Source organism: Schistocerca serialis, chromosome 1 (assembly GCF_023864345.2).
Source record: "Schistocerca serialis cubense isolate TAMUIC-IGC-003099 chromosome 1, iqSchSeri2.2, whole genome shotgun sequence".
Taxonomy (NCBI): Eukaryota; Metazoa; Arthropoda; class Insecta; order Orthoptera; family Acrididae; genus Schistocerca; species Schistocerca serialis.
Genome location: NC_064638.1, coordinates 313,351,478 through 313,378,310, shown reverse-complemented (window position 1 = coordinate 313,378,310; position 26,833 = coordinate 313,351,478). Strand labels below are relative to the sequence as shown.

The 26,833-nt window shown below is 43.6% G+C and overlaps 1 protein-coding gene and 1 pseudogene across 2 annotated transcripts in view; one reads left to right on the top strand and one right to left on the bottom strand.

The window, feature by feature from the left end:
- LOC126469658 (leucine zipper putative tumor suppressor 2) overlaps window positions 1-26,833 on the top strand; it is a 1,134,623-nt gene that overhangs the window by 892,084 nt on the left and 215,706 nt on the right. The gene's annotated exons all lie outside the window — the stretch shown is intronic.
- On the bottom strand, window positions 8,257-8,374 carry LOC126425439 (5S ribosomal RNA; annotated as a pseudogene).

The following is a 26,833-nucleotide window of genomic DNA, read 5'->3' as shown; positions in this document are numbered from 1 at the left end:
GAATAATAGGGGTAAGCCATAGGAAGACACGGGTAATATACAATATATACAAGAGCCAAGAGGGAATAATAAACGTGGACGATCAAGAACGAAGTGCTCGGATTAAAAAGGGTGAAAGACAGGACTGTAGACTTTCGCCCCTACTGTTCAATCTGTACGTGGAAGAAGCAGTGATGGAAATAAAAGAAATGTTCCGGAGTGGGATTAGAATTCGAGGTGAAAGGGTATAAATGATACGATTCGCTGTTAACATTGCTATCCTGAGTGAAAGTGAAGAAGAATTAAATAACCTGCTGAATGGAACGAACAGCCTAATGAGTACAGAATATGGATTGAGAATAAATCGAAGAAAGACGAAAGTAACGAGAAGCAGTAGGAATGAGAAAATCGACATCTTAATATCAGGATTGATGGTCATGAAGTAGATGAAGTTAAAGAATTGTTACCTAGGCAGCAAAAAAACCAATGACTGACGGAGCAAGGAGGACATCACAAGCAGATTAGCGCTGGCAAATAAAGCATTCCTGCTCAAGAGAATTCTATTAGTATCAAACATAGGCCTTAATTTGAGGAAGAAATTTCTGAGAATGGATGTTTGGAGAACAGCATTGCCTGATAATGAAACATGGGTTGTGGGAAAACCGGAACAGAAGAGAATCGAAGCACTTGAAAAGTGGTGCTACAGACGCACGTGGAAAATTAAGTGGACTGATAAGATAAGGAATGAGGAGATTCTGCGCAGAATCGGAGAGGGAAGAAATATGTGGAAAACATTGACAAGGACAACGGATAGGATAATAGGACCTCTATTAAGACATCAGGGAATGACTTCCAGGGTACTAGAGGGAGGTGTAGAGGGCAAAAACTGTAGAGGAAGACAGAGATTGGAATACACCCAGCAAATAATTGAGGACGTTGGTTGCAAGTGCTACTCTGAGATAAAGAGGTTGGCGCAGGAGAGGAATTCGTGGCGGGCCGTATCAGACCAGTCAGAAGACTGGGGGAAAAAAAAACAGAGAGAGAGAAAAGTGAACTTGGTAACTTGCGTCACCTTTAGATAACAAAACACGTGATTCTTCACAAATAAATCAGAGAAGTAGAGGTGCTTCATCAAGGTACTTACGTATGGGTGTATGTATTGTGTTTTACAACACTATGTGCGGTCGTGTGAGGGGACCAGCTGTATATAAACTGGAGGTACGTATAGAGAATGCCTATTACTTACTGCTTCAAAGTGTTGAACCCGTTTGTTTATTCGCTTGCTGGAGAATATCCTGAAATGTGCACTCCTTATTCCGCCTCAGTTACACTATGTCGGCAATTGCTGCGCAAACACTTTCTCCACGTACGCGGGCACTATAATTACTCTAGCACGCAAAGAATTGGGGCTACACTCGTCTAGTACGAGACGTTCCCGGAAGGGAGAAGGGGGAGAGGGTCCACTGTGGGCCGAACCGTACAATAACCCTGGGTATCATCATCATCAAAACTCTAATCTTTATAATCATCAAGGGTTCGGCACGCTTGCTTGTTTCGCTCTTCCACTTATATGGGATCCCCTAGCTTTTTCCCCCTCTGATTAGCACTAGACATCTATTTTTGGCATACCATTGTCTTCCATTCGTATGATGTATTGATATCTTTTTTTAAAAATAGTTTTCAGTTTTATAAATCATTCCATACGCACTTCCGCCATACAGAAAGAATTTTATTTCGATTGATTTTGATTGCCTAAATACAATTTCTATTCATTATTTCAGAAGCCTTAATCTGTTTGGGTGTTCCAGTCTAATATCGCAATTGTTTCTTGAGTATTTTAACCAATACACAAACGTAAGTTTGTCATCTCGGCTGCTACTTTGGTCTCTTTGTAAACTACAGAAATTTGGTTGCACCACATGAATTTCATGGTGAAATCGCAAGTCAAACGACACGTTCCGAGAGCAGGCTGTCATCTCCATGAAAAAGATTTATGTTTCAACAACGTAAAGGCAAAAGAAGTAGTGAAACCGAAGGACTAAACAATCCCTGCCGTGATATAGATTCCGTCCTTTTCGTATTCTACCGGCATCGTTTAATCTGTTTCTTTCTTCCATCTGCCGACACGACCACCTCGTACTGCGTTTTCCGCTGCGTTTGCACTCAGAGCCGTTGATCGCCGTCCGTCCGCTTGCGTGACACGAGCAAGCAGTGGTGTTTTATGACCGCGATCTAGAAACGTTTCACTGATGTTCTTGTGCATTTTCTACGATAGTTGGGTTGTGGTGTATCGATTCCGTCTGCAGGTGCTGACTGGACTACCATTTTAAATGTCACTGTTATCTGCTTCTACAAGGCGCTTACTCTTATGCTGTATCATACAGAGGCGTGAGGGAGCTAAAATAGAAACCTGTAGTTGTTTGTATTTCAAATTATTAATCTGACAAAGTGTATTAATCATTGGTTTTATCTGTATGTTTATTTAAGCAGGTGAAATACTTACGCAGTTTAAGAAATTAAAAAACGTAGTCCGCAGCTCGTGGTCTTGCCGTAGCGTTCTCGCTCCCCGCGCCCGGGTTCCCGGGTTCGATTCCCGGGCGGGGTCAGGGATTTTCTCTGCCTCGTGATGACTGGGTGTTGTGTGATGTCCTCAGGTTAGTTAGGTTTAAGTAGTTCTAAGTTCTAGGGGACTGATGACCATAGATGTTAAGTCCCATAGTGCTCAGAGCCAAAAAACGTAAATGCATATTCTGGATTTCAAAATACTATCCACTCACCCGGTTTTTGCACAGTGACAATCACTGTTAATTACATGATACAGGATAACGTTTTTGTGCTGCACATTTAACAATCTTGACACTCCACGATCGAGCAGAGCATGACAGAAATGACCTCCTATCTGCCTCCTTCCGAGCTGCTCACTTTTTAACTTCTCGGGCCGCGTAGAAGTAATTTGTAGCGATCGTAGAATATTCTTTCATTACTTGATTTATAATACTTAATTAGGTTCATGCAGGATATCAGCCTCTGACCGATATTAAAGACTTTATCAGTTTACCAACAATGTTGTCATTCAGTCCGCTCACTGCTTCGTGATGTGAAATGATTAAGGCACGAGTCATCCCCACTAATAAACTGGAACTCCCCACTAATAAATTGGAGCCAAAATTCTGCTGCAAACTGTCCAAGTACTGCTGAAAAACCCCTTTTTGGATTTCATTTTGGCAAGCATTCAGTAAATGCGACGCTCATACAACACAAAACTTCAAACAAAACGTACCCCACTATTTCTTGTGACATGTCGTCAACTATTTCAAACAGCTTTAAACGCGGATCGTCCAACATGCTGTACTGTCTTTTCCGATGTTTTCTCGTCTGTGGTCGTAGAAATCCTTCACGCCAACCCCTTGCAAAAGAAATAAGTCCGCGCTTAAATTCAGCCACTCATTTCTTATTATGAGGAGAGAGCTTACATAGAGTCAACCAACAAATATAAAGAAACTTCCTGCCAGATTAAAACTGTGTGCAGGACCGAGACTCGAACTCGGGACCTTTGCCTTTCGCGGGCAAGTGCTCTACCGTCTGCACACAATTTTAATCTGCCAGGAAGTTTCATATCAGCGCACACTCCGCTGCAGAATGAAAATCTCATTCTGGAAACATCCCCCAGGCCGTGGCTAAGCCATGTCTCCGCAATATCCTTTCTTCCAAGAGTGCTAGTCCTGCAAGGTTCGCAGGAGAGCTACTGTAAAGTTTGGAAGGTAGGAGACGAGGTACTGGCGGAAGTAAAGCTGTGAGGACGGAGGGTGAGTCGTGCTTGGGTAGCTCAGACGGTAGAGCACTTGCCCGCGAAAGGCAAAGGTCCCGAGTTCGAGTCTCGGTCCTGCACACAGTTTTAATCTGCCAGGAAGTTTCATATCAGCGCAACTCCGCAGCAGAGTGAAAATGTCATGCTGGAAACAAAAACAAAGCTCTGTGTATATTTAGAAGAGATACAGCTACAAGTGTGTGAGCAGATTCCTCTTATCCGTCGATTGTAGTGTGACCTTCACGATCATAGACTAGCTTGTTTATAGTATAACACGATGAGTGACGGTGAGCACTTGGAAGAGTGAGGGCCCTGCAGCTGGGAGCAGGGAGTAAAACGGGAGGAGGCGCTTGCCGCAGTGGGCGGCTATCGTGGCTTGGTATCGCGGGGCGTCGCCTCATCTGTGTCCCGGAGCTGAAATTTACGGGACGCGCCCCGACACGGGGCCCTCGCACAAAATGAGGCGTCTCGAGTCCAGACTGAGGCGTCCGGTCCACCGCCTCGGCGCGCTCTCTCATAAACAAAGCCACGGGGGAACGGCGGGCGCTCCTATTCTCAGCGTAGCACAAAAAATGTTCACCTTCGAGCTGTCCTCGCGTCGCTATGTTTTCTTTTCCGATGCGTTCTCTCACGTAATTATAAGATAAAATCAATTTAGGTAACATTCTTTCAGTATTCGATTTCCTCTTTCTCTTAGCGATTTCTCGCTTGTCTCTGGTTATCTTGAGTTGATGCCGGCAGCGTTATTGCCATAGCCATAATTCACAACATGTTCATAGCAGGGTACAAGATGATGCAAATCTATGGCGTTACACAAATTGGTGGAGTGTGAAGTAAGCAGATCGTGGTGACTTTAAAGTGTGAGAGGTCTGGTAATACAAGACCTTGTATTAGAACTTTGAAGTTATGCCTGGTTGGATGTGACTTCGTGTCTGTGTTGTACAAGCCAAACGGTAGGCTCATCCATACGTAATAGAAAAGCACTGTTTTAAAGCGTTTTGAAGGCATATGTCTTCATTATCAGAAATATTTACTAATAGGAATTTGTACTGCATGGAATACATTTATAAATATTCATCCACTTCTAAATGCATTCCATGCAATGAATATTTTTGTGCGCAGATATTTTTGAAACGTGTTAAATCGGTGCTCTGGATTTTTTTGTATCCGATCCTACACATTAGTTATCATGTTGTTGTTGTGGTCTTCATCCAGAGACTGGTTTGATGGAGCTCTCCGTGCTACTCTATCCTGTGCAAGCTTCTTCATCTCCCAGTACCTACTGCAACCTACATCCTTCTGAATATGCTTAGTGCATTCATCTCTTGGTCTCCCTCTACGATTTTTACCCTCCACGCTGCCCTCCAATTGGTGATCCCTTGATGTCTCAGATTATGTCCTACCAACCGATCAACCGATCCCTTCTTCTGGTCAAGTTGTGCCACAAATTTCTCTTCTCCCCAATCCTAGGCCGGCCGGTGTGGCCGTGCGGTTAAAGGCGCTTCAGTCTGGAACCGCGTGACCGCTGCGGTCGCAGGTTCGAATCCTGCCTCGGGCATGGATGTGTGTGATGTCCTTAGGTTAGTTAGGTTTAATTAGTTCTAAGTTCTAGGCGACTGATGACCTCAGAAGTTAAGTCGCATAGTGCTCAGAGCCATTTGAACCATTTGAACCCCAATTCTATTCAGTACCACATTGGCTATCATATAGTGTTTTATATTTTATTAAGACATATCGTCTTCGTCGTAGGTGTCTTTTAGGCAACACGCTTTGCCCAACGTTCTTCCAGCGAGAAGGTTCCATCCTCCAGGCGCGATTCTGTGAAGTGTGCAAAACACTCATTGGCACCTGCCATGAATTCGTTAGATTCAAAAAGATTTCCGTGCACAAATTTCTTTAGATCTCAGTATAGGAGGAAGTTTGAGGGCACCAAATCTCACGAACTGAGTAGATGCTCTAATAATTATTCATATTACTCAATGTTAACAATTCCAAAACATCCAAATGATCATAACGAATTTTCTTGTTCCTTTTTTCCAATCTAGGGATCTTCTTACATATCTCATCATCAGATAGACCCGGAAGAGTTACGTAGTATTCGCTCGTTATTGTTGTATCATTTTCATGATAATTAATAGGAGCAATTCCTCTTGTATTCTGGAGAATACAAGACATCGCCTTTCTAGCAGGTGGTGCCGATGTCGCATTTCTGATACAGGGCCCCGTGCTATTATCTGATATTCTGTTTGTTGTTCCGCTATCTGTGGACCCGTGACTCATCCACTGCAAAAAGCCAACACGATCGATCGATTCGTCTTAAAACAGGTTAAATGTTATTGAGAGATTCGTTTTCCCTTTTGCCTTCTGTCAGCGTTCAGCAAATGTGGGATACTGTTCTCATACTTAATATTTCATATAAAACGTACCTGCCACTTTGAGACATCCTTCACATGGATTATCTCAAGAGAAATACTGCCATGTTTACATTAAATCATTCTTTATTGAGGAAGATTTGAATTATTTAAGTGTTATAAATAAAGAAACCATAAGTACATCGCAAAAATTTATAACAAAATATGCTGCTGATCAACGTGACACATAACTACCTTATTGTGCTACATGATCAACATAACAGAAGCACTGCTCATTTACATCAACGACATTAGAAGAGGACAGTTCGCACAACGCATCCTTAAGCAAGACATCGTTTATTTTATGTGTGTCTATGAGTGTGAGTGTGGAAGGGTGATTTGCAGAAGGGTGCCAAGAATTGTCTGTAGAAATCAGGATCAAATTGACGTAGGTTGCGGTAGTTCTGCGGTGATGATGGGGCTTAAACAAGACAGGCAAGGCTGGGGACTTCTTTGAAACCAGTCTTTGTAATGAAGACCACAATAACAACATCAATGTCATTTCTATACCAAGCTGGGAAATTTTACTTCAGTCACGTATATCAAATATGGTATGGCTTGCGTTTAAAAAATTTTGAATTCTTAGATAATTATGTTGAAGTAATCACTGAACAATGACAACACTCCGTTGTTTCTTGGCGTGGTGGAGTAGAAGGTTCGCGATATATAGTTTTTTTTTTTTTTTTTTACAGTTGCTGAATTTAGAAATAATCCTTTATTAATCAAGATCGCAATTTGTTATTTTTTTAGTACGAGTTTCGGCTAAAGTTGGTAGCCATCTTCATATCAGAGGCTAAGAAAAAGTTTTCTGTATACAGTCACCAGCCGGTAGAACACATCGAGCCGCATAGCTCGTGAAGCATGTATGTAAAATTACCAAGACTAAGAAATCGTCACTTCCACTGTGTGGTAACATTATATCAGATAATCTCCACTTGTGCAGAGTGAGATCTGAATTAAAACATTACATTAGTGTAGAGACGTAGCACTAGAAAACTATACATTATCAGTAAAATCCAGTACTCAATAAGAGTAATAAATTGCGATCTTAAGTGACGAAGGATGCTTTCTGAATCCAATAACTGTAAATGATAACTCTATTGCGTGAACTTACAAGCACCTACGGCAATTTTTTGGTGTATTGGTATTGTTTTTGTTATAATATTAGACAGAGTTTCCTATGACACACTACGAAATAAAGAGTCGAGGTCCATTTGTATATTTGTTTGGCTCCGCCTGGAATCTAAAAGTGCTCAGCCACCGTACTTATTTTAATTGATGAAAGAAAGAACAGCGATCACTTGCAATTCGAACTCTTGATGTGTATAGTCCAAGAGGGGATGTGTCAAATAACGGCTGAAATAGTTTAACGTCATATGTTGCATTGAAGATGGTCATTTAGTGATCACAATCCACATCTTCTACAATGAACACAAGTTGGGACTGACTGCTGTACCTTCTTTCACCAACTGACACTTTCCGTTTGTTAACGAGTACAGTATATTTCTTTAAAAATATTTTCATCGGATTCTTCACAATATCCAAATTACACTACAACAAATCATTATCAGAAATGTCACCACTTCCTACATCATACGATGTGTTACGCATGTTACGGTAGGGCACTGTGTATCCCGACAAGCGCAGAGTGCCTCGCGTCCGTTCTGGTGATGATGACCAGTTACAGTGACAACACCTCACCTCAAATTATTAGTAATAGCGAGCTATTTAGATGTTCAAATAATGCATAAGGTGCATGACAGCAAGCTCACAGATTTCAGAAATGTAATTTACACAGGCATCCAATTTATTGCTTGCGGTAGTGGTGTTACTAACGAACGCAGTAGTCCTAACAAGCACTCCGTCTTCAGGCCAGAGGTGGCCCATCGGGACCATCCGATCGCCGTGTCATCCTCAGATGAGGATACGGATAGGAGGGGCGTGTGGTCAGCACACCACTCTCCCGGTCGTTACGATGGTTTTCTTTGACCGGAGCCGCCACTATTCGGTCGAGTAGCTCCTCAATTTGCATCACGAATCTGAGTGCACCCCGAAAAATGGCAACAGCACATGGTGGCTCGGATGGTCACGCATCCAAGTGCCGGCCGCGCTCGACAGCGCTTGACTTCGGTGATCTGACGGGAACCGGTGTATCCACTGCGGCAAGGCCGTTGCCAGTCCTAACAAAATTAATGTAATTGAGGCCGGGTATTATAACAGTGCAAAAAATAAATTTTTTTCAAAAGGAATTAATTACATATTCGCTGTTCAAATCGCGATAGCTCCAGAAGAACACTATTGATTTGCATCATTCGCAATGAACGTGGTTTTAGCGGTCGGTTCAGAGAGTGTTACATAGATGTTCCAGACGGATACGTCTCAATTGTTGGATGAAAGGCATGTTTTTTACTAATGGAGTGCTGCTGGGTACGTTCAGGAAACCAGTACCTGAAAACGTAGGACGAGTGTCCTGTCCTTACTTGAATATTCCGTGTAAGAACAACATGATGTAGATTAGGGCGACACCGAGAAGTAGTCAGTTGTTTATTAGTACATCACGGATTGGATTGAGAATACAAGTGACAAGTTATAGACTAGCTTGTAGGGTGTATATGTAAATAATCGCCACTTTATGACAAAATAATTGAGACACTTTAAATAAATGGCAGAAAGAGAGAAAAAGTACTCATCTTAAACTGATAGTTACATTTGGATCTTTAAAGTGTAACGTCTTGTATTAGTTTTATTGATGAAATATTCTGCCTAATACACGGAACACACAGGACCTATATTCCTGAACGCCCAAGGAACAGTAAACTCACAAAAACTGTCAGTCATGCAGTGACACACGCAAAGAATAAGTTTTTATACATGCTACAGTTAAAAAAAATAATTTGAAACAAAGTCAGCTCCTCGTGGAAAGAAAAGCAATAACTGCAGTCCTACAAAATTTGCGCAACTGCCTTTAACAGGGCAAAGTGAACAACAGGTAAGTAAGCATGTACTGAAAGATCCCAAGTCCCACTGACACGCATCCATGACGCAGCAGATGTAAAACCAGTCGACGGAAACCATTGACATCCGCATCACGTGGGAACAGCAATCCACTTACAATGACGAAAATTGCAGCCTGGAGAAACAGAACCGAGTGCAGAGTTCTGCTCATTCAGCACACCACACGAAAAGGGATGCGTGGCACAAAGTCTGGCAGACTGAACACGTCCTATGTCTACCACATAATATACGAATCTTGTTTTATGTTGCAGGAACCTAACAATTTTAAGGTATGATATTTTGGCTGTCTCAGAGGGAAAAAAATTCCCATACAGATCGCAATGACGGAGGAAAGACACGTTTTAAATCACCAAACAATCCCGTTCACCAGTATACAAATGTGAAAACTCCATTCTCTCTCTCTCTCTCTCTCTCTCTCTCTCTCTTTATCTCCCTACCCTAACCCTCAACCCCCCCCCCCCACACACACCCCTTGTTTTACGCAATGACACTGTCAACCATGTTAAAATTGTTCGAAACATATAGCAAAAGTAGATAAAGTAATGAGAGTCGTGTCTACCCTAAATTAGTAACGTGTACCTTGCATAAAATATTACATGCAACTGGTGTGGCCCGGTGGCTGACTATTTGATGTCGGACTATGGATGGCAGCAGAGTCCTAGCATGTTTTTGTCTCTTTCTTCTTTCCACTCTGACAGTGTATGCTCATGTGAGAAATGCCGAGCTGCATAATGGTTTGAATCCCATTTCAAACTGTCCGTCCCCCTATAACTGGACCCTGAGTCAGCTCAAACAAAATCGGAGATAGGCAGATACAGCAGGGCCATATAAAGTTAAGCACCATGATGTTGAATCAAACAATACTTTAGTTGAGGTAACCGACTTGATGACAACGCACGAGATAGATTACCTCACACATCGTACACTCCTGGAAATTGAAATAAGAACACCGTGAATTCATTGTCCCAGGAAGGGGAATCTTTATTGACACATTCCTGGGGTCAGATACATCACATGGTCACACTGACAGAACCACAGGCACATAGACACAGGCAACAGAGCATGCACAATGTCGGCACTAGTACAGTGTATACCCACCTTTCGCAGCAATGCAGGCTGCTATTCTCCCATGGAGACGATCGTTGAGATGCTGGATGTAGTCCTGTGGAACGGCTTGCCATGCCATTTCCACCTGGCGTCTCAGTTGGACCAGCGTTCGTGCTGGACGTGCAGACCGCGTGAGACGACGCTTCATCCAGTCCCAAACATGCTCAATGGGGGACAGATCCGGAGATCTTGCTGGCTAGGGTAGTTGACTTACACCTTCTAGAGCACGTTGGGTGGCACGGGATACATGCGGACGTGCATTGTCCTGTTGGAACAGCAAGTTCCCTTGCCGGTCTAGGAATGGTAGAACGATGGGTTCGATGACGGTTTGGATGTACCGTGCACTATTCAGTGTCCCCTCGACGATCACCAGTGGTGTACGGCCAGTGTAGGAGATCGCTCCCCACACCATGATGCCGGGTGTTGGCCCTGTGTGCCTCGGTCGTATGCAGTCCTGATTGTGGCGCTCACCTGCACGGCGCCAAACACGCATACGACCATCATTGGCACCAAGGCAGAAGCGACTCTCATCGCTGAAGACGACACGTCTCCATTCGTCCCTCCATTCACGCCTGTCGCGACACCACTGGAGGCGGGCTGCACGATGTTGGGGCGTGAGCGGAAGACGGCCTAACGGTGTGCGGGACCGTAGCCCAGCTTCATGGAGACGGTTGCGAATGGTCCTCGCCGATACCCCAGGAGCAACAGTGTCCCTAATTTGCTGGGAAGTGGCGGTGCGGTCCCCTACGGCACTGCGTAGGATCCTACGGTCTTGGCGTGCATCCGTGCGTCGCTGCGGTCCGGTCCCACGTCGACGGGCACGTGCACCTTCCGCCGACCACTGGCGACAACATCGATGTACTGTGGAGACCTCACGCCCCACGTGTTGAGCAATTCGGCGGTACGTCCACCCGGCCTCCCGCATGCCCACTATACGCCCTCGCTCAAAGTCCGTCAACTGCACATACGGTTCACGTCCACGCTGTCGCGGCATGCTACCAGTGTTAAAGACTGCGATGGAGCTCCGTATGCCACGGCAAACTGGCTGACACTGACGGCGGCGGTGCACAAATGCTGCGCAGCTAGCGCCATTCGACGGCCAACACCGCGGTTTCTGGTGTGTCCGCTGTGCCGTGCGTGTGATCATTGCTTGTACAGCCCTCTCGCAGTGTCCGGAGCAAGTATGGTGGGTCTGACACACCGGTGTCAATGTGTTCTTTTTTGCATTTCCAGGAGTGTATTTACCTGGGTCTATGATTTTTTTCCCGACTGAACCCCGAAGATAGCATCCTATTGAGACAACATATTTCTAATTATACTGTTTTTTTACGACCAATACATTTGTTCTTTTGTGCAATTCGCGAACTATTTAGTCAGTGAGATAATTACCAGGACATCGTGAGTACTACCTGCATCTCAGAAAAAAAAGCTAATTCTCCACATTGAAGATAGACAACTGTTACAAAACATGCATTTTGTGCAACACACCTCTCTCTTGCTGTTCTTGCTTCACTCACACCCCATTTAAAATCAACCATGATAAAATGTGTGCACTTTACTCACCATTTGTAAATCATTTGATTGCTGGGCTCCTTAGTTCTGAACTGGTAGAAATTGGAAGACTTCAAGTTGCCAATTCTTTGTGTCTGACCACAGTCACTAATAATGATAATAATAATAGTACTGCTTAGGACCTACAATAGTGTCGTAACCATGGCGTATTTATTGCAGAGTATCACTGTCAATTTATTCCTTTATTTCTGCGAAGTGAACGGTGAAGCAATTTCTGGTGTATTGTGGTAATACCTGCAACTACAAGCGTATGTTGTAATGTTACCGCCTCTAATTTGAAGTAAAACTTGAGTTTAGCTATCAAATCTAAGAATCGTAAAATTTGAAAGTTGTGTAAATCACTAAGTGAAAATTTTTGAAGTAAAACTTGAATTTAGCTATCAAATCTAAGAATCGTAAAATCTGAAAGTTGTGTAAATCACTAAGTGAAAATTCTATCTTCAACGGCAGCCTTAGAAGAAGAACTGAACCCAGCAATGAAACAGTTTCTCTTTGATTTATCGCAATTAATTTGCATGAGAGACAAGAATAATTACCAGTAACATCACTTTCTTTCCTAGATTTGTGGAAATATCTACGGCCCATAGTCTTTTTGGGGAATGATTCGTTTGGCAGTATTTTATGAGGCCGCGAACAGAGATCATGTTTTGCGTTCGGGAAACATTATACAGGATGATTGTCGGACTTTGTAAAATAAATATAAGTTCTAACAGCTGTACCGGTCAAATTGTAATCACGCACGAAATGGCGCTTAAAGAGATCGCGAACCAAACGAGAAGTCTTCATAGTTAAATATTTCACTTTTACTGAGGTGAATTTTTTATTATAGTTCTTATTGAATGGATGATCAAATAACTTACTCCGTATACAGAAAATATTTTTTTTAGATTTTTTAATGTGAATCAGCTTTCATGACACTTGTATGATTTCATACAGTATATCGACAATCTCGTATCGGCAATGATAACAGAAAATTGGAAATTTTGTGGTAAGTTCTATGGGACCAAACTGCGGGGGTCATCGGTGCCTAGGCTTACACACTACTTAATCTAACTGAAACTAACTTACGCTAAGGACAACACACACACCCATGCCCAAGGGAGGACTCGAACCTCCGATGGGGGGAGACGAATGATAACAGAGACAACAACACAAGAGAGTAAGAGAACAAGAGCGTAAGAGAACAGGAGAACAAGAGAGTTTTCCACACTAGCACACGTTTTTAAATTGTAGCACTTTAACAGTTTATCTTTGTGTATTTTTATATCGGTAACAATTGCAAAGTTCATCCATCGCTGCATTATATAGATGCTTGTCCAAAACAAAATTAAATATTATTTCACTCAAGCGTAGTAAACGCCCTCATTTATTAAGTATTGCTGTTGATACGGGGGTAAATTCTTTAAGCTTGGCTGTGACGGCACAATGTGATGCATATGTTTCACAAGCTATAACCTCCAATACGCGTTAGTGTTAGTATTTGAAAAATAAAGGCTCATGTAATTATTAATAACATATGTAATCAGTTTAAAGTCATACGTAAAAATGATAACAGTAATTGTGTTTTAAAATAATTTAGTTTCGAGACCGAAACGCAATTGAACCCTTTGTTTTTTACCCCTTGGGGGTAGTTATCCCCAAGTTGGGAGCCACAGCTCTATAGCACCTCGAAGGTTATCAGTATTATTCTGTAATCTAGCAGAAGACGTGGATATGTTAGTGACGCAAGTGTTTCTGAATGTATCATAAAAACAAAAGCAGCAAAAGTCTTCTTGCCAGTAGTACCAGTGCATGCCTAGTTTAAATTTATGTCGTGATCAGATGTAGTCCAATACTCAGGGCATGAGAGGAGGGGAGAAGATGTAGGAACTCTACATCACCGTTCTAGGCAACGTCCTCGTGAATGTGGTTCGCATTGACCTCCTCCGGCCCGCTACGAAGAGTCATGTATGTCTGTGTCGCTTTGATGTCTGTGATAAGTGCTTGTTTGTACAGGGGCGAATTGGATATATGTTGTCATGGACAAAGGGACGGGGGGCGCTGAAACGTATTGCCGGCACATGGTCTACTTTCGCAAACAGCCGTCGAGTTTAAAGTCCTCTTCCGACAGACGTATCGCTGCACGGCGGAGAAGTTTGGAATTTAATCCAGGACATGGGTGCAAAGATTGCTGATCAACAACTTCATAGCCGTCTGAAATTTTCCTGGTGTATTTCTTCTTCTAATAATTTCCGGGTATGCAGCCGGATCCCGTCGACATTGTGCCACGATATTTCGGCTCAGAGACGTCCGGCCATCATCAAGTGAATACACAACTACTGAAGAGCCCAGGTGCAATCGCGGTGTTTATGCCGAATCTCGCGCATGCTAAATGAGCTGGCATCCTACAGCACTGTAAAAATGGTTCAAACGGCTCTGAGCACTATGCGACTTAACTTCTGAGGTCATCAGTCGCCTAGAACTTAGAACTAATGGTTCAAATGGCTCTGAGCACTATGGGACTCAACTGCTGAGGTCATTAGTCCCCTAGAACTAAGAACTAGTTAAACCTAACTAACCTAAGGACATCACAAACATCCATGCCCGAGGCAGGATTCGAACCTGCGACCGTAGCGGTCTTGCGGTTCCAGACTGCAGCGCCTTTAACCGCACGGCCACTTCGGCCGGCCCTTAGAACTAAATAAACCTAACTAACCTAAGGACACCACACACATCCATGCCCGAGGCAGGATTCGAACCTGCGACCGTAGCGGTCGCTCGGCTCCGGACTGAAGCGCCTAGAACCGCACGGCCACTCCGGCCGGCTTACAGCACTGTATCTCCAGGCGTCAAGCTGCCATCACCCAGCACAAACAGCCGGTGTTCTCAGTACCTTAATACATCGAGCGCATGTAATATCGGATGATGAAAACCTCCACGCAGAATTAGAACACTTGGAGAATGTTTCTAAAGAGAATGGCTACACTTCATGCCAAATAAGGAAGGCTATGCGCACTGAGGACGCTGATGACGACTATAAATCAACTGCGTTCCTTCCATACGCCGAGAATGTGTCGTCGAAATTAGACAGATTACTGAAGAAAAATAAAATCAAGGTTATGTTCCGTCCACCAACAGAGAACCGGGCCCTGTTTGGATCCGTTACAGACGATTTACAACTGAAGAAAGCAGGCGTCTACAAAATTCCCCGTGAATGTGGGTCTGCATATATTGGCCAGACGACAAGATCTGTCCACGAACGATGTACAGAACATGAAAGATACACCCGTCTGCGTCAGCCGTCAAAATCGGCAGTAGCAGAGCACTGTATTTCTTTGGGACATTCAATGAAATACAATTAAACAAAAATTTTAGCTTCGGTTTCCGTATTTTGGGATTCTGTAATCAAAGAATCAGTGAAAATACGTCTTGCCGACAATCTTATAAATCGTGACAACGGCTTTCAGCTGGATAAAAATTGGAATCCTATTATTAAAATTATACAATCACAGCGGTATCGACAGTGTCATTCGATACTCAATGACTAGATGATCTGTTATTTTCACCACCGAGGGCAGCACGTACAATTCGGCTATGCCGCGCATGTCAACACCTTGAAAGGTATGTGCTAAGGGTTCAAAATGGCTGTGAGCACTATGGGACTTAACAGCTGAGGTCATCAGTCCCCTAGAACTTAGAACTACTTAAACCTAACTAACCTAAGGACAGCACACAACACCCAGCCATCACGAGGCAGAGAAAATTCCTGACCCCGCCGGGAATCGAACCCGGGAACCCGGGCGTGGGAAGCGAGAACGCTACCGCACGACCACGAGATGCGGGCTATGTGCTAAGGTCTGATCAGGGTAGCTCCAGAATATAGTCGGTAGTTGCCAACCGCAAGGTGGAACGAGTACAATATCTTTGAGTAGGAGGTTCTTTGATGGTTAAGAGAGCCGGGCGCGTGCAGTAAAAAGGTGAAGAGTCGCAGCTGGGTGCCCGGAGGAAGCAGAGATGTGGTGACAGCTGTAAGGTATGTCGCGCTCGCTGCCCCAGACCAAACCTTAGCACGTAAATGAGAGAAGATATATAATGACTTCAAATTGGTTTTGTTAGATAATATTCAGAGTAAGGATTTGTATGTCCAAGGTTTGACACAGTAAGTGTTTGGTAAAATTTTTTTGTAAGATTGTTTCGTGCTACAAAAATGTTGGAAATGTAGGTTTTTGTCTATGACATAAAATTTTAACAATATATATATATATTGAGATCAACATTGTATCCTTTGCTTAAATTGAATATGAAAATGAGTAGTAGGGTAAAGTTACCCACCAATGAAAGAACCAAGTAAACATCAGGGCCAAAAGTTAATTTTTCAATACCATCTTAATGCCATTGCACAAATTTTATTGCTGAGTCAAATGCAAATGGCTCTGAGCACTATGCGGCTTAACTTCTGAAGTCATCAGTCGCCTAGAACTTAGAACTAATTAAACCTAACTAACCTAAGGACATCACACATCTATGCCCGAGGCAGGATTCGAACCTGCGACCGGCCGGCAGTCAAATACATGTTGCATTTCTAGCAAAATGGAGGAGTGCAAGAAACAAGTTCACAGACGCAGTCAGATGCAGGTTTGCTGAATAATTCATTTAGAACAATCTCATCAATGATACTTTCAACCTGACGCGTGCGCTGTAGGATGCCAGTTCATTTCGCATGCGCGAGATTCGGCATAAATACCGCGATTGCATCTGGGCTCTTCAGTAGTTGTGTACTCGCCTGATGATGGCCGGACGTCTCTGGGCCGAAATGTTGCAGCAGTATGTCGACGGGATCCGGCTGCATGCGCGGAAATTATTAGAAGAAGTTTATGCCCCCCCCCCCCCCAATCTCCTCTCGATGCCGGCCAAATAATGCCCATGAAAATTTTCCACCATGAGGTTTAGAAATGGCGAACCGCCCCGAGTACAACGCCACCGCTGAGACGTGGTTAGCGACCTCGGCTAGGATGCGCCTCTTACACCGTGGTATCCTGCGATTAAATGGCATAACAGCACTTCTACACAAGAACAGAGCCTCACTGATGATGGCAACGAGAAGCTTATTTTGCAAAAGGCAGGGACACCTTATTGCCTAGAATGAAATTTTCACTCTACAGCGGAGTGTGCGGTGATATGAAACTTCCTGGCAGATTAGAACTGTGTGCCGGAGCGAGACTCGAACTCGGGACCTTTGTCTTTCGCGGGCAAGTGCTCTACCAACTGAGCTACCCAAGCACGACTCACGCACCGTCCTCACAGCTTTACTTCTGCCAGTACCTCGTCTCCTACCTTCCAAACTTTACGGAAGCTCTCCTGCGAACCTTGCAGAACTAGCACTCCTGAAAGAAAGGACATTGCGGAGACATGGCTTAGCCACAGCCTGGGGGATGTTTCTAGAATGAAATTTTCACTCTACAGCGGAGTGTGCGCTGATATGAAACTTCCTGGCAGATTAAGAAAACCTGTGAGGACGGGGCGTGAGTCGTGCTTGGGTAGCGCAGTTGGTAGAGCACTTCCCCACGAATGGCAAAGGTCCCGAGTTCGAGTCTCGGTCCGACACACGGTTTTAATCTGCCAGGAAGTTTCACCTTGCTACCTGTTTTTATCCTATGAAGCCGCTCCTGAGACCACGAGAGCGTCATGCGTCTGATGTACTGCAAAAGCTAAGTAAGGAGCGCTCAACTAACTTGACAGACTTATCTGTATACGTAAAGTAGTTAAGGCTACCAAACTGTGTCCACGCTGCACTTTTCACTTTCGTGCCACGTATTCCATTAAGGCGGAGAGTGTGGGTTAGATGTGAGATACTGGAGCGGGGGCTTTGTAGCCAATTACGGCGGCGCTTATAGCGCGCTGATAAATGCGCTTGGCAGGCACACTCTCCGTTGTGAAAGCGACCCGCGGCGCATTCACGGGGAGCCGGCGGAAGACTGCCGCTCTTTATGCAGTTGTCATGGCTACCGAGGTCGTGTTAGCGATACGCGAGTGGAAAAGGTGGAAGGCGTTCCACTCCATCAAACACAATGCTGCTCCTAAGCCACTTCAGGGGAGTGTCGGGCGCACCGCCGGTTGCCTCTCCATCATGTGCGGATTAGCCGCCTCCGTGGCCGAGGTCGCTAATGCACGCTGCTGCTGCGGCGGTCGACTCTAAGGCAAGCACTTCAAATCCTGGTAGTGGAAAAAACGTTTCATTTTCTCTATTTAGGCGTCAAGTGGAGGAGAGATGGTGTGATACATTTCTGTTCATCATGTCCGAATTAAAAGCCTTGGGTCGAATCTGAGATCTCTTTGCAGTGTCTGATGCAGTGAAGGTGCCTAACACGACGGTAACACGCTAGTTGGATGGAGTCGGGCCCGTTGGTGCTAATCCAGAGCAAGGCCTCTCATACAAGGAAAACCGCGCGCGTCCAAGGTGCATCGGCTTGATTAGCATCAAGTCGGCTTGCATGGTGATGCCGTCGTGATGTGCTGCTGAGTGCGTAATTCACAGACAGCTTACTCAACGTGAAATAGATAAGTGTCACACAGTTACTATCGTAATGGAACAATATTCTCCGCAAAAGGAAATATTTACATAAATCCATTTAAACCGGAGTGGCAACTTCCCAGTAATTACGTGTATAAGAAATTCATCTACTGAAAGACACTACAGAAAATTTCATTAAGAATAGTATAGTGAATTCTCAGGGGACGCTATAAAGGAAGAATTTAGGAAGTTGCAAACTCTTGTACGACAGAGTCTTTGTTCACAAATGAGGTTTATACCAGCATTTTAGCATGTTTATTTTCGTTAAAGGTCCTGCGAAAGAACAAAACTTCGTTTACATTCCTTTTAAATGTATATTCGTTTTGTTTTTGCTTGTATTATTCCTAACACAATCTTTTTTTCTCTGCTTTGGGGTGAAGAGTATGAAGTGTGCTGTGAAAGGACTCTTAGTGCTAGTTGAAAAAAAAAATGGTTCAAATGGCTCTGAGCACTATGGGACTTAACAGCTGAGGTCATCAGTCCCCTAGAAATTAGAACTACTTAAACCTAACTAACCTAAGACATCACACACATCCATGCCTGAGGCAGGATTCGAACCTCCAACCGTAGCGGTCGCGCGGTTCCAGACTGAAACGCCTAGAATCACTCGGCCACAACGGCCGGCGGCTAGTTGTAAAGTTTCTCTACGTTTGCAAGAGCTGGGAATCCGTTTATGGAAGGCCCATTAAAGAGGAATGTTTTGCTGGACGTGGAAGACACTATGAATCCAACATTAACTACCGCGTACACCAGAATACCACTTTCCAGTATGATAATATCTCAGTGAATCAGCAACATTGCCGGGAATTTGCGCGAACAGTTGGCAGCCAGAATTGAAAACCTCCTAGCGAGCTCCATCGCACTTGATGAGTCCATGGATGTTAATGAAATGACTCAGTTAGCCACTTTTTCGTGTGACGTGGAGGACGATCTACTTTTAACGGGAGAACTCCTGGATATGATTTCGGTGAAAGACACTGCTACAGGGTCGGATATTTTAGAAGAGGTCGAAGTGCCAGATGAAGGAATAGGACTCTCTTGAGAAAAGTTTTCTGTAACCACAGACGGGTCGCCAACAATGTGCAGTAAAGTAAAATGGTTTATAAGCCTATTGTGGAAAAAGCTTAACATGCCGAATTTACCTTCCGTTCATTGTTTTTCATGCCAAGAGGCTGTCAGTGCAAAAGCTGTCGAAGTGCAAGACTTGATGAACGTAGTGACACGTACCGTAAACAATATTCGTTCTCAAGGGCTCATTCACTGAGAGTTCAAAGAATTTTTGATTTCATTTGAGGAGGGGTATTCAGATGGCCCCTACCACGCTGACGTACGCTGACTGAACAGAAGAAAAGTGATTCCCGCAGTTTTTCCACTACACCACGCTGTCGCTCAGTTTTCGGAACACTTGGGACGTCCGGACCCAATTTAGCATGAGCCTGATTTAAGTTTTTTAGCAGACTTTTTGACTCTCCTAAATGATTTAAGTCTGAAACTCCAAAAACTAATTAATCACATGAGCGATGTGGCGTGCAAAATAAAAGCTTTCCAACGTAAACTTCAGCTCCTCAAAAGCAACTTTTCTGAGAAAAGTACGCAACGTTTTCCTGAGATAGGTGAGCGACATATAAATTTTTAAAAGTGCTTTATCAAAACGGTACTACGGCTTTGTTTGATATCATCTGTGTGGGAAGTATCACGCTTTGAAAAATAGGTCGTCGTGCTAAAATTCCTTAAAATGAGTTTAGGGATAGATTCACTAACAGCTAAATCAAGTCGATTTCGTTAAATGTACAAATGTAATATTACATTTAAACAATATTCCACAGACACTGTTTATTATAGCATATAGCCTTTTAATTACTAAAAGCATCTTTATATGTTACTTTCACTTATCAGAATTTGATTTTCTTCTTGAAAGTCTCTTCGGTTTTGCTGGCGGATCCTAAAATTAAGTGGATTCAATATTTCAGCGATCCAACTATTCACCATCTTCAGGAGACTGCTGCTGAGTCCCGCTGAGAACTGTTCCGGAAGAGACTTTCAAGGTTTATTATGACGGGAAAGCCTACGATGTCACATTTGATTTTGTTTTTTGTTACAGGAAATTACTAACTTGCAGCGAATACTTGATAGCTTTTCGACAGCAACCGAAAGAGTGCCTTGCGATTTACGTTTTGAACTGATTTGTGAACCGATTGTCACTCAAAAGATTTATTTTACAATATCAAAGGTTTGCCCGGGTTCTATCAGAATTTGCCGATTGAATTATTTCCTAAGTTGCACAGAGAAACAGCGAAGATTATTTCTATCTTTGGTTTCACATATGTATGTGAAAGGTTATTTCTGTTATGTCTTGTACGAAAATTAGATTTCGTGCAAGAGTTTCTAATTGTAATTTAAAGCAAATGCTCTAAGGATTGCTGTCAACCGAGTTCTTGCTCCAGATCTTAGTAACATAACTGGAAATTAAAAAGAAAGATAAAATGGATACTTTTATGTTGAAATCAAATGTAAACTTTTTATCATAATAATAATTATTATAACTATTGTTATTATTATTAATTAAATGTCTTTTGCACTGGTAATGTTGCCTATCAAACTAAGCTCTCCGCCCACTGCACATAAACATTTAGCAAAGACAAAGAAAACAGAGATGGAGAAAATCAGCTGTGTAGCTAAAATACGTTAGAACGAATTAAAAACTATATTGACCACAATAAAATATTTATTTGCAATAGTAAGAGGCTTCGGTCATATGGTGCAGCCACGTCTCGATCCCTGAGTCAACAGATGGGGACGTTTGCAAGACAACAACCATCTGCACGAACAGTTCGACGACATTTGCAGCAGCATGGACTATCAGCTCGGAGACCATGCCTGCGGTTACCCTTGACATTGCATCACAAAATGGTTCAAATGGCTCTGAGCACTATGGGACTCAACTGCTGAGGTCATTAGTCCCCTAGAACTTAGAACTAGTTAAACCTAACTAACCTAAGGACATCACAAACATCCATGCCCGAGGCAGGATTCGAACCTGCGACCGTAGCGGCCTTGCGGTTCCAGACTGCAGCGCCTTTAACCGCACGGCCACTTCGGCCGGCATTGCATCACAGACAGGAGCGCCTGCGAAGGTGTACTCAACGACGAACCTGGCTACACGAATGGCAAAACGTCATTTTTTCGGAGGAATCCAGCTTCTGTGTACAGGATCATGATGGTCTCAACCGTTGCTGGCAACATCGCGGTGAACGCACATTGGAAGCGTGTATTCGTCATCGCCATACTGGCGTATCACCCGGCGTGATGGTATGGGTTTCCATTGGTTACACGTCTCGGTCACCTCTTGTTCGCATTGACGGCACTTTGAACAGTGGACGTTACATTTCAGATGTGTTACGACCCGTGGCTCTACCCTTCATTGCCGGCCGAAGTTGCCGTGGGGTTAAAGGCGCTGCAGTCTGGAACCGCAAGACCGCTACGGTCGCAGGTTCGAATCCTGCCTCGGGCATGGATGTTTGTGACGTTTTTAGGTTAGTTAGGTTTAACTAGTTCTAAGTTGTAGGGGACTAATGACCTCAGCAGTTGAGTCCCATAGTGCTCAGAGCCATTTGAACCATTTTTTTTCTACCCTTCATTCGATCCCTGCGAAACCCTACATTTCAGCAGGATAAAGCACGACCGCATGTTGCAGGTCCTGTACAGGCCTTTCTGGATACTGAATGTTCGACTGCTGCCCTGACGAGCACATTCTCCAGATCTCTCACCAATTGAAAACGTCTGGTCAATGGTGGCCGAGCAACTGTCTCGTCCCAATACGCCAGTCACTACTCTTGATGAACTGTGGTATCGTGTTGAAGCTGCACGGGCAGCTGTACCTGTACACGCCATCCAAGCTCTGTTTGACTCAATGCCCAGGCGTATCAATGCCGGCCAGAGGTGGTTGTTCTGGGTACTGATTTCTCCGGATCTATGCACCCAAATTGCGTGAAAATGTAATCACAATGCAGTTCTAGTATAATATATTTGTCCAATGAATACCCGTTTATCATCTGCATTTCTTCTTGGTGTAGCAATTTTAATGGCCAGTAGTTTATGTTGCGTTGGTTACTGAACGCCCCTCTTAGTTTAGGACCAAGTGTTTTCCCCAACTCTAGTGACTTCACTGTCAACGAAACATTTAACTTTCATGCCTTTGCTCTGCTTCGAGAACGCACTTTGGTTCCTTACGTCTGTGGGGACCTACTGCTGTTGTCGTGAAGTCGCAAACGCCTCTAGTAGCCAGTTTTCTGTCTGTAGGCAACAGTCGGCAAGGTGAGAAGCGGGTAAGTTACTCCTGCAGAGGAGGTATGCTGGGCGGGCAGTGCAGGAGCCGGCGGTGGGAAGTTCGGCGGCGGAGGCGGAAGCTGCGCGCCGCTCGCGGAGCCGCTGACCCAGAAAAGCGGCGCGGCCTCGTCACGACGGACGGCCGGTGCGCCGGCAGCCGGCAGCCGGTCTCGCGGTCCCCAGCCGGCCCGCGCTCTCACGGCCGCGACACGCGCACGGCCGCGCTCAGCACGTACAGTGCGCGCGCGCGCTCTCTTCCCGTCGAACGTATCCTCCTCGCATTACGTTTGGAACGGTCGTTGGCGAAGCAGAAGCTTCCGTGCGTGACTTATAATGTGCTGTACTTCGTGTTGCAGCTACAACAGTAGCAAATAAATAAATAAACAATTAAATAAATAAAATAAAATACCGGGTGATCAAAAAGTCAGTATAAATTTCAAAACTTAATAAACCACAGAATAATGTAGATAGAGAGGTACAAATTGTCACACATGCTTGGAATCACATGGGGTTTTATTAGAACCAAAAAAACAAAGTTCACAAAATGTCCGGCAGATGCGCGTCGTTTGGTGATGATCGTGTGCTCAGCCTCCACTTTCGACATGCTTGGCCTCCCAGGTCCCCAGACCTCAGTCCGTGCGATTATTGGCTTTGGGGTTACCTGAAGTTGCAAGTGTATCGTGATCGACCGACATCTCTAGGCATGCTAAAGACAATATCCGACGCCAATGCCTCATCATAGCCGGCTGGAGTGGCCGTGCGGTTCTAGGCGCTACAGTCTGGAGCCGAGCGACCTCTACGGTCGCAGGTTCGAATCCTGCCTCGGGCATGGATGAGTGTGATGTCCTTAGGTTAGCTAGGTTTAATTAGTTCTAAGTTCTAGGCGACTGATGACCTCAGAAGTTAAGTCGCATAGTGGTCAGAGCCATTCGAACCATTTGAACCTCACCATAACTCCGGACATGCTTTACAGTGCTGTTCACAACATTATTCCCCGACTACAGGTATTGTTGATGAATGATGGTGGACATCTTGAGCGTTTCCTGTAAAGAACATCATCTTTGCTTTGTCTTACTTTGTCATGCTAATTATTGCTATTCTGATCAGATTAAGCGCCTTCTGTCGAACATTTTGTGAACTTTTGTATTTTTTTTTTTTTTGTTCTAATAAAACCCCATGTCATTCCAAGCATGTGTGTCAATTTGAACCTCTCTATCTACGTTGTACCGTGCTTTATTCGGTTTTCAAATTTATACTGACTTTTTGATCACCTGGTAAAATAAAAATTGGTTAGGTCCGAGTAGCACTCGCGCTCTGAGGGTTCCGTACAAAAATAATTACGTATTTAGACGGTTCATCCATTCCGAGAATCGCGGAATATCCATGATTTTCGCCTGTTATCGACTCTAATACGAACAAGATATTCGTCCCAGAGATTTCAAGATTTTCGAGAATGTTGTAATTTCAGTTTCGGATAACAAATGACAAAAGAAATATTTTTTCGTGTGATATAATTACAAATGAACGATTTTATGATTTTTTCCTTTGTATGTATATTGAAAGCTTTCTTCTTGCCAAATTCCATGATTATAAACTGTCGGTATGTACCCTGTAGGTTTTGATTCGTGAGTTTTTCGAATAAAAAAATTGGTGACATAAATGGGCGTATCTTATGGTTGCATGTCCTTAGAAGCTTAAATTTATTATACTGCCAAGAGAGTATAGATCTTAGTATGTGGCACAAATTTCAACTTGATACGTCTAATCGCTCCTATGATAAAGGGATTTTAACACGTGGACACACAGGCAGGCTGGCGGACGGACGGGCAACAAGCGGATGCTGTAAGGGTTGCGGTTTTACCGATTGAGGTCCGGAACACGAAAAAAATGTAAATATTGCTTCTTATTATTCTCATCATCACCAACAACACCACCATCATCATCATCAGCTTCTCCTTCTCCTTCTTCTTCTTCTTTTTCTTCCCTTCCTGTTTCTTTAGTCCTCCTTTTCTCATTGCGAAGTTGCTAACCTCGCTCATACTGTCTCCCTTTTTAAAGAAAGTTACTTGAAAGTGCTTTCAGGCAGCTTGAATCTCATCCACAAACTGCTATCGTGACCATCGCCTCACACCACAGCTCCATCTGGCAGGAATAGCAGAGGAGGTGCCTAACAGCCTCTGCTGCGCCTCCAACCATTTATTCATTTCAAACTGTCTGTTCTACGTATGTACATCATTTTTCTTCGATAGTATACATCAAAATCTCGTCACCTTCCTCTTTCAAAATTCCTGACCCATATATAATCGAGCCCTTAAGGAATCCTTTTGTTACTTAGATCTCTGTTGGGTGCCAATAATATTTCTTTCCACAGAAGTTCATTTCAGGATGTAGTTATTTTGCCTTTACAATCGCAACAGATTCCGAGATATCGGAACGTCGCTTTCTGGGCCTGATATTCGTTTCCAACGGATACACCGAAGCATTTCATGTCCCGTCTCTTGGCACCTAATAATTTTTGTTTCGCTACTATTGATTTCCATCCAGAACTTTTCTGCGAGATGAATTTTATCTTTTGAAGGACCATATATGATACGTCTTTGTTCCTACACAGTGAGACAATCTTCAAAACGCATCACTTTCTAGCACTCCGCATTTTTACGCACAGCTACTGATTTCCGAGAATTGCCTGCATCTGTTAACATTAGAGGCTGGAACACGTTCGTCTTACACTACTTCCAGTTCTTACTATACTGTTTCGTTTCTTATGAAGTCTTCTTTCGTGTGATACGTTCTCTTTCTCTACACTTCATTTCTGTGCTTCCTATTTTTCCTAAAATAACTTTCAGGCTTCCATCAATAAATTATAGAGAAACCACACATTTCTCTTGTATTTATTGAGCTTTTTTTTAAGGATGTTACACATGGTTCACATTTATTCCTAATGATTTTATTCGGTTCGGATCCTACAAGGCATTTACTCTAGCGCTGGTAATTCAGATCTGTAAGTTACATAATTTTCATGCAAACTGAGCCTCGTGGAGTAAGAACCACACGACCACTTTCAGTGTTAGGCAAAAAACAAGAAATTTCTTCCTACAATTCCAGTCTGATTGTCATCTGAACGTAATGATAACAAGATTGTGTCTTTCAAGTTTGACTAGTTGCGCTATATTGCGCGGAGCCTTTTTTATGGCCTAGCGGTCTGTCGGAAACTTTGACCCGTGTTATACTTGTAAACAGCAGGCAAGCATCGAAACACAAATGCTTTCATTGTGCATAAATCTTACGTACTACGTATGCTTTCTGTTTTGTATTTAAGACTAGATAGTTGTTCTTGAGGTAGGATCTATCACGTACGTCGAATTGTAAGAGCTTAAATCCAGTAGCAAAAGTCGTTTGAATCGAGCTAACAATCACCCACATTACCACTAATCAAGATGAGTTACGAAATGATCTAAAACACCTTGCCAGTATTTCAGTAAACCAGTGCTCACAAAACTAAACAATGTACAACGATTATTGTAAGATTTCTCCAGACTGCTATCTCGCCAGAGCACTTTTTTCTCAGTCGTACCATCCTAGTCATTTGGCTCCAATGCCTGTGCAGACAGGTCTGATGTCTCGCTTGCAAGAATCCCTTGAAGTGGCAGGAAGCCAGATTCTGTCCGTGTCTGGCAGCTTTGGTGACGTATTCTGAGTACGTTTAAGCGTAGGTGTGTGCTGCGGAAGGATGTGATAATGTATAATCGTAAATGCGGCTGTTACGGGTTAATGATGTGTTCTCCTGTATCCTGATTTGATACATGTTCATAATAATATTAGGTAGTTAAATATCTAATAATGATAGTGAAAGTTCGAATCAGCATTCGAGAGCGAGACGTTTCGTAATTGTGAGAGAACATTTTGGTGACTCGGTGTAGGTCTTTAATGCATGTATAAAGGGTTAATTTTCGCTGGCCCCTATGTAACAGTACATGACTGTCTTAGACGTACTAAGGGATTGTGAAACAGTTGTCCAAAATTCAGTACAATGTGGCATCAGTCGACTTCAGATTTTCGTCGGTG